Source organism: Neodiprion virginianus, chromosome 6, assembly GCF_021901495.1.
Source record: "Neodiprion virginianus isolate iyNeoVirg1 chromosome 6, iyNeoVirg1.1, whole genome shotgun sequence".
Lineage (NCBI taxonomy): Eukaryota > Metazoa > Arthropoda > Insecta > Hymenoptera > Diprionidae > Neodiprion > Neodiprion virginianus.
The window spans coordinates 21,302,371-21,310,687 of record NC_060882.1 but is presented as its reverse complement, the minus strand read 5'-3'; positions in this window follow the sequence as shown (position 1 = coordinate 21,310,687).

The window sequence follows — 8,317 nt, the reverse complement described above, 5'->3', positions numbered from 1 at the left end:
TTGCCAGCTTCCTTCTCTCCCCGTTCGAAACATGGTCGGCATAATTTAAACGCGGAAGATTTTGGAAGAAAGTCTTCTTCCTCTTCTTCTACTTCTCGATTCCATCACCCGCATCTCTACGTCATCGGTAAGCCGCGTTACATTCGTCATGCTGTCGTAAATTTTCTCATTTACGCAGGATCCGCGACGCCGGTTCTTACAACCTCGGTTCCTCTTTTGCATGCAGAGGCGAGAATCTCTTCGAGAAAGTGCAAGGTATTTACGCCAGGCTGGAGCTAAGCACAGGATGTGCACGAAGAATAAAGCGTTTGCCTGAGACTACGCCATCCGGCAGAACGCGACAACTTCGCCGCGGGAGAGGAAAGACAAGGGAAAGACGAGACGGTTGACGTTTAAGATCATCCCCCCCATAAGCTTGGAGAAAACATAAGAAGCACGAAAATCCAATGCTGTTTACCTTCCTAACGAGCCTCGCAGATCGGTTGCTCATACAGCTGCTTGGGTACAGAGGAAGTAAGTTGGGAACGACGTATGTAAGAGTTGGCAAGGATTAACCCTCATTCCTTCCAAATGACTTTGGTCGACTCGAATGTTTTCCATTTTCCCATGTATGAAAGAAAGATGTCCACTTGCAGATTTGTTGAGCGTATCACCCGTTGGTTCGACACTCACGAAATTTAGGCGAATCACTTTATCTTTGTCGAGAAAAGTTGTCCCCCGGTAAGTTTTTCGTCCCGATTAAACGGGGAAAAGATGAACTAAAAAAAGTGTGAACGAAAATCCGTCCGTTTGAAAATGAACTGTGAGAAAATATATAACAAAGCTTAGGATATTTTCTCGGCAGCTTGCTGCAGGACTCAATATCGAAAGGATTCAATTAGTTGGTTCGGATGGCAGCTCGGATGCCAACTGAGCAGTGGAGTTGTTACAATAACCTGCACACGCGGCGGTCCGTATATCACCTGATATTGCCCATGTATGTAAGCCATAATCCAAACCTGTTACTTACGGATGAAATTGCTGTTGACTTGCTCGTTGTTATGTACCATATTTTGCTATTGGAAGCGTAACGTTCCTGTCTCGGAAAAAATCACACAGATTTGAATGCCTCGTGTTCGAGCGATTATCAAGGCTTTCGTCAAATAGATGGCACACGCGATAGTAGAGGAAAATAATTGACAAGTATTTTTTATTGTTCCCTCCATAACGGTCTTCTTTTCATGCATCACGTCACTCCGCAAAAAAAATTTCACTTTGTTTCCGGCGACACCGACTATCCAACCCCTTTTTCGCCAGTGGGATTTAGAGGTGAAGTTGTATCACGTATCTCGCAATACCGTTGGGCTAAGTACAACAGATGAGACTCCCTTGCCTAAGTCCATCCGGCAGGATCTTCTTGGACTACCCTGTCGTCCCTCGACTACGAAAGGCCACTCATTCTGCTTTGGTCTTTCGTATTGATTTTACGAGTCACCCCTGAGGTCGAATATTTCTCCCACGTAGCCCTTTTTCTGAACTTGGAATAATGGACAAATCCGGCCAATCGCACCAAGCCGCCATTACATACGACCCAATGTTGATGATTTCATTGAAAGGTTACAGTTATACTTGATGAAGCTGAAGAAGCTGATGAAGATTGCAAGGTAATAGGAGTGTACCTGTGCAAACAATTAACGTCTCGAAACAAGAACCAACGCTTGCGAATAATCAACATCTGAATTGCTACAGCGTCACACCGCATGTCTAAAAAAAAGATTCGAAAGAATATCAAACATTGCCCTATTTTCATTCATGTGCTGAAGTCAGCAATTTGGGCTTCAGTACATTCCGTGTAGAATTTTTCTCTCGGAACAGTCGAAATTTCATGCTTATATAGTGTCAGATTCATTCTGAAAAAGTCAGTGGAACGTCGTATGTACCACAGAATGACGAGCTAAGTAATGTATGTTTGTGTGAGCAAACTAATTTTTCCTTTGTTATACTTATCGCGGCAATTTTGCAAAAATACGTAATACACATGATTTCCCGTCAATGGGAAATTGCATGCATGACCGCATTTTTAATACTGGTCAAGACACTTTGTCGAGACTCTGACCCGACAGTCAAGCTACATACGGTAAAAGGCTGAGAATATACGTGAAACCTTTACGGATAATGTATTGGTTCGATTGACCAAAGTTCGAAAAATCACATGTCCAATGACTCGTCCACTTTTTCCCAAGATAAACGATCCTCGTTTAAGCTCTATCGATGAACTGAGACATCGTCTTGGATTGAATTGAACTCTGCCGGATAAGATTTATGGCTTTGAATGAATTTTCTAATAATTTTACAGCGTGTAAAATACAGCCAGCTTGAAACGGACCTATATTTCACGTCAGAGATAGGTGACCTTCATACTTATTTCGTACATAAATTGTTTATCCGAAATCCCATTTCACCCGCAAGCTCGGGCTGATGAAATTTCTCGAAAACGCTTTACGAGAATTGCAGGAAAGGACTCGATGAACGTTGAAATCTCCACCAAGTTCCTGTTCAATTATTAACCATGTATTCGGCCCAACAATAAGCTTCTTACCCTTACTTTGATGGCCTCTCCGTTTATCGAAGTTCGTATCAATCTTGCCGCTCCGATCGATCGAAACCCTCAGGTTTCCAACCATGCCAGGGTATTCTCTTCTTTTTTCAGATTCCTGCGAAACGAATCTTGCTATCCGTCCAAGTATTTATACAACTCGATTACAGCATCAGCGATTTGTTTCTGTTTTTTCCAAGCGAAACTAAAATGACATACCATTTGACGATGAAAACGGAAAAACTGTTACCTCGATGAGGAGCGAAAACTTCAGGTCCAAACAATTTCAACGTAGCTATTTAAGCGGCCGGCGTAATGAACTGTGGATACGCATAACTGGAGCCCTAAAAGTAATGGCGGTAATTAGGAATACCACGATAGCCGGAATAAGGCCGTCATTATGGCCCCGCACGAAGTGGTGAGATGGAGTGTCTTTTACGTGAGGAAATCTGCCTTCTTATCCCTCGCTTACTCCGTTTCTTCACTGATTCGCAATGCGGGGACTATCGAACCAAGCCGCAGGGCTGAATCCGCAGGCAGACCCAGTTCTGAAACAAGTGCTGCATTTTTCAACGTTCGACGATAAATTATTGTCCTTTAATCGATCCTGTTTCCCCGACTTTCAAAAACGACTATCTCCCTTTTTTTTCAACTTTCAACCCCGTGTTAGACTGAGTCAATCTTACATTTCGCAAAGTCAGGTATACATTTAATCTACAGGTGCCACGTGTTACAGTTTCGACTCGACTCTCACTTCTCTTGTTTCCTAATCTCGTTGTACAATGATAATTCGATTCTTTGCCTGCGTGTAAATCCAAAATAAACATGTGATAAGAATATTAGTTGCAACGTAATTGCATTTCTCTTGGACAATACGTGATTTTGTAATTAATAAGTAGACGGTAATTACGTGGACTTCTACGAGCCCCGGTCTAATTAACGAAAGTTGGATTGTTAGCGGGTTTGAAGTTCGTCGGCCACAACGGTAATCAAAGCATTAAGCCGGCCCGAATGCATGTTTCAAGTACTATTATGATCTGTGTGAAGTCGTTGATAGTGCGGCCACGTCAATGTCCGTGTGACTACCAGCTACGGTGCTACAGATTACGCTGATAAGGTTTGTAATTGGCAGTAGAGCCATTGGTATGCATCAACGCGACACTCTATCGCCTCAGTGATTCACCTTACGGAGAGGAAATTCACCCCCGTTATTACCGTACGTTGATTTTAGTTACTCACACGGCGTTTAATCCTGATCGATTAAAAATAATTCTTTTCCGCCCATTAACACTCATCCCGATTGATCTGGTACGAGCCCGAGTTCGGAGCTTTTTAGACGACGATTAAAACCGATGCAACTGTTTTACTACACTTCGAGGCTGAAGAGAGGAAAGCGAAAAAAGTGGCACATCGTGAGTCACTAAATAGGATACAAGGGGTGAATTTTCCGGATGACTGTACGTCTTGAATAAGAGACGTTAACGAGGCCACTCGAAGCCCGAAGGGTTTTTCATGACTGTCATGACACGCTTTCAACGTCGAACTGATTACGTCTTGTCATTTAAGCTGCCGTCGATTGTGTAATATGACGTTGAAGCATGCATACGGAGAACAAAGATGTGCTATTACGTGCAGAAAAAAGAATAAAACTTTTCACTGTAGATATTCAGACATTAATACGCCAGCAAAAATTTTTCAAATCTTCATCCAATTGACGGACTCGGTGGTCTTACAGCAAAGCTCATAGTCCGCGTGACTCGTGTGAAAGAAGAAACTTTTTTGGTTATAGTGCAAGAAAAACAAAAAATTGTCACTTGTGTCCATTTATTAACACCTTTTTAGCTCGAACAGTGGGACTTTTTATTCACACAGACACGCGCTGGGTCGTTTCAAGAGACAAATTATGACTGGGATATGAACTCGCGGGCGTAACGGAAAAGCCGAAAGTTCCACTTGAGCCACCGACCCCAAGAAGCCGTGTGATTAATTGAATAAGAAAACGATAAAATTGAGATAGCGTCGGTTGTATGAAACAGCCTTCCTTTCGGAATGCTTTCAACTTTTTCGCTTCGACAGGTAGAAAGCATCGCAGGGAAGATCGAACAAGGAGATATGATTGTCTTTTGTTATCGTTTTTTTTTTTTTCCTTCGTATATATTTTTTTTTCTTTATCATGTGTAGGAAAGGAATAAAGAAAATTGACTATTGTCTCGAGATAATCTAATTCCTACTAACATTGGAGGAAAATTGCTTCGCAAAGTGTAATTCTGTATAGAGAGATCCCTCGGCTATTGGTTTTTTTCGAACCTGTAAAAATCATATTCTGGTAATATATATTTAGGAGACGAAATATATTGAAAGAGAAAAAACGAATTCGACCGTAATTTCGATCAACGTCATTTTGGCGTCGTTATATTATATTTTAAGTACAAAAAGAATAAGCAGAAGAAGACATATGAATTGCAGAGGTAAAAGTATCAAATGATTAACTAATTTTAACGTCATAAGTTTCCTCGTCACGTATATATATGTATATATGTATCATATTATTCAGCCTGAGATTCACACTTTAAAACTTACTGCTGCAAAAGTACAAAGTTTGTCCATCAATCTGGAAAGCGCGCTCTTTACTTTGCTCACGGATCTCGAAGTTTATAGCTTTTTAAAAAGATTTCCCATCACTGCATTAACCTCTTCGTCGAAAGATTTTCCTCGTATTTATTAGACTGCACTTTCACAGATGTGTAGCAGATCTGGCAATTAAGGCAAACGGGATGAACCTCCTCTCCTCTAATCAGGGCGCATGAGATGATGCACAAGATACACATCCGATCCTCTGATGGAATAACCTTGATTAACGACGTGATAAATCATAATCATAAGGTATACTTATCATTAAACGTGTTGCATGCATACGTGAATAGAAGCGATTTGCTCTTGACCACGAGCCGAATGCTGAACTCCGCGACCCTCGTTCGATGCTGTGAAATCAATTATCCGCGAGAAACTCGCCTTATCGACGCGGAGATAAGTTGGTAATCCAAGGAACGATGCACATTGCGTTTCACCTGACCCTTCAGTGGCAACCGAGGCCAGCTTACCACCCCATTATGCATGACAAACCACCACGGAGTCGGAGCTATCCGCGCCGTTGCTTTAGTAATACTCCGCACTCTTGGTGTCAGCAGAACTGAAGCAGTTTACCCCGGCGGCGTTTCTCCCCGAAGAACAATGGATGCATGCACAGGTATATATACTTGTTGTTGTCGCTGCAGGTATTTTTCTTGCGTACAAGTGAAACGAAAAAGCTGCAGGTTAATATGGAACGTGCATATTTTCGTTCGTTCGTTGGAATTGGCGCGATGGATTTTCGAAAGATAAAGCTCCGAGGTTTTCAAGATTGGCAAGTTTGCAGTTCGTTAACCGTAAGTGGAAATAACTCGGTCTACGAATCCATGACCATTTGCCTCGAAGGGCTTATGGACGATGAAAAATAATAGTGCGGAAAAGTAACGTCGGTCATTATTATTTGTATACTATTATCGCTACATCGGTACAAGTGCTCGTAGTGATACCATCGCGATTCCGAGATTTTTTCCCTCTCTTATTTCTGTGTCAAAGCTCTATGAGAATATCGTTCTTTGAAAGGTTGAAAAACATCCGAGAGTCGTTCTCGGGGCCAGAAAACACAATTTCCCCCCAATAAATCGGGGGCGGTTTGATGCTAACGTGATATCATCGAACTCGACGAGAATCGATTTCGCCGGTCGAATAGTCAAGATATTTACATTAGAGAAGCTGGCAATGCGCGTGGCGGTGGAAAGCTGGAAATTGCTTTGTGTAACCCAATGGTTGAGCATCAACCAACCGACCTGACGAGCTCCAGAATAGCGAGGCCGTTGCTACGATGATCGCACTAGAATAAAGGAGTCATTCGTGCGCTAACGCCTCTCGACTGATCTTTCAGATATTTACGTTTGAGCTGCGGATCAGAGTGCGCAAAAATAGATGTCGACCGCGCAGAGTAATTGAATGTGTTAATTATTTTGGTGAATGGAAACATTTTATAACCCACCAATCAATGCACTTGCGTTGAATGACCCTCACACACAGACTCACGCGCGTGCGAAAAGACACAAGTCGGTGAGCTTCGAGGGTAGAAAACTTTTTACGCTTGTAGCAAAGCTCGCAACGCGATGAGCGAGCTTTGGCAGTAGTACCATGACCCAAAAGAACCGAGAAAGAAGTAGGAGGCCGTCTTATCGCCTAAGCTGAGTAACTCCTATTCAAAAAATTGCCGTCGCAACACTTCCTCGCAGTTTCTTGTGAAGTATGGTACGGCGGCCGAGGGCAGGGGGGGAGGGGGGGGGGGGGGGGGGGGGAATGTTACAAGAAAATAAAAAGTAAAAATAAATTAAAGACGAGTCCAAGGACGAGGAGGAAAAAACGAGTTGCGAAAAGTACGCACAAGTCCACTTAAAGCGTAATACAGAAAATTATATGAAAAATGGTATGGAGTAAAAGAGAAAATAAAAATAAAGAATAAAAAAATATGAAAGAAAACTTAAGGAGAGATAAAAAGATAAAGAAACGTAACCAAACCAAGGAAGGAACAGGGATTTCAAAGTAAGCAGTCGCTGAGAGACGGAGAAACGAAACGAGCCAACGAACGAAAGTGTAAGATTGAAGTGAACTGTAGTCCGGGCGGAATATAAGGCCGGTAAAAGAAGTATAAGAAACGTAGCTTTACAGGCCAAAGGGAAGTCAGTAAGGCAAAAGCGTTCCAAGCCAAGTCTAGTGCGCCGCTCGAGCTTTTGCCGCCTCCAGCCTCCGGTTGCCCCCTTGCCCCCTTGCCTTGGCAGTGTACCCGGGTGATATTTTACATCCCAGTAGACGCCCTCCTCCGAGCCCCCTTCCCCCGCAGACCTCTTACCGCCTTTGCCCTCGGCCGCGTGCCCGTGATGCAGTAACGTAAAACACTGAAACAAAATGTATAAAGTGTGCGTTGAAAGTATGAGAAAAGTAGAAAACTCTGCGGAGCTGATGGCACCTAATTAAAACCGAGAGAATTGCGGCCGCATTACTCTACCCACCGGGCCTTCGCGATGGTCAGGCTTGAATTTCTGCGTTAATTCAACTTTTGCCTCGTTCTGAATCGAGTTCGAAACTCAGCGTAGCAAGATGAATAAACAAAAAATCCTAATTTCAAAATGAAAAAATAAAAGGAAAACACCGACCGAATTCCACTTCTGGCTATCTCCGTTCTTCTGACCTCTCTCGATCACGATGGATCGTACTTCACCCGAGGAGATGCTGCGCACTTCCGTTCGAGATACGGATTTGGGATATTAACGAATCTGGATGATCTTGAGCTGCTGTGGCCCTGAGAGAGGAAGAAATAACACGGATCTGGATAAAACTCACGAGGAAGCGATGCGAAACCGGCGGGTGAGTTTATACCATTGTCCGAATCGCACCTAAATCAGAGCCCATGGAAACAGGCGGCGGTAATCCCTCGAGGCTGGTTTATCGGCCTGCAGCTGAAACTCGTGGTGGGGTTTCTCTTCTTCCATAACCGGCGAGGAAATTTCCGTCTAGACTCCAGACAATGTGTAGGCTGTTTTATTCATTCAAATTTATATCGGGCGCTAGTTACTCGCCAGAAACTACGCGTAAATACAACCGTAACGGGGCACCGGCACAGCTTCGAACTCGCGCGACTCGCGTATCCTCCGCAAGTTC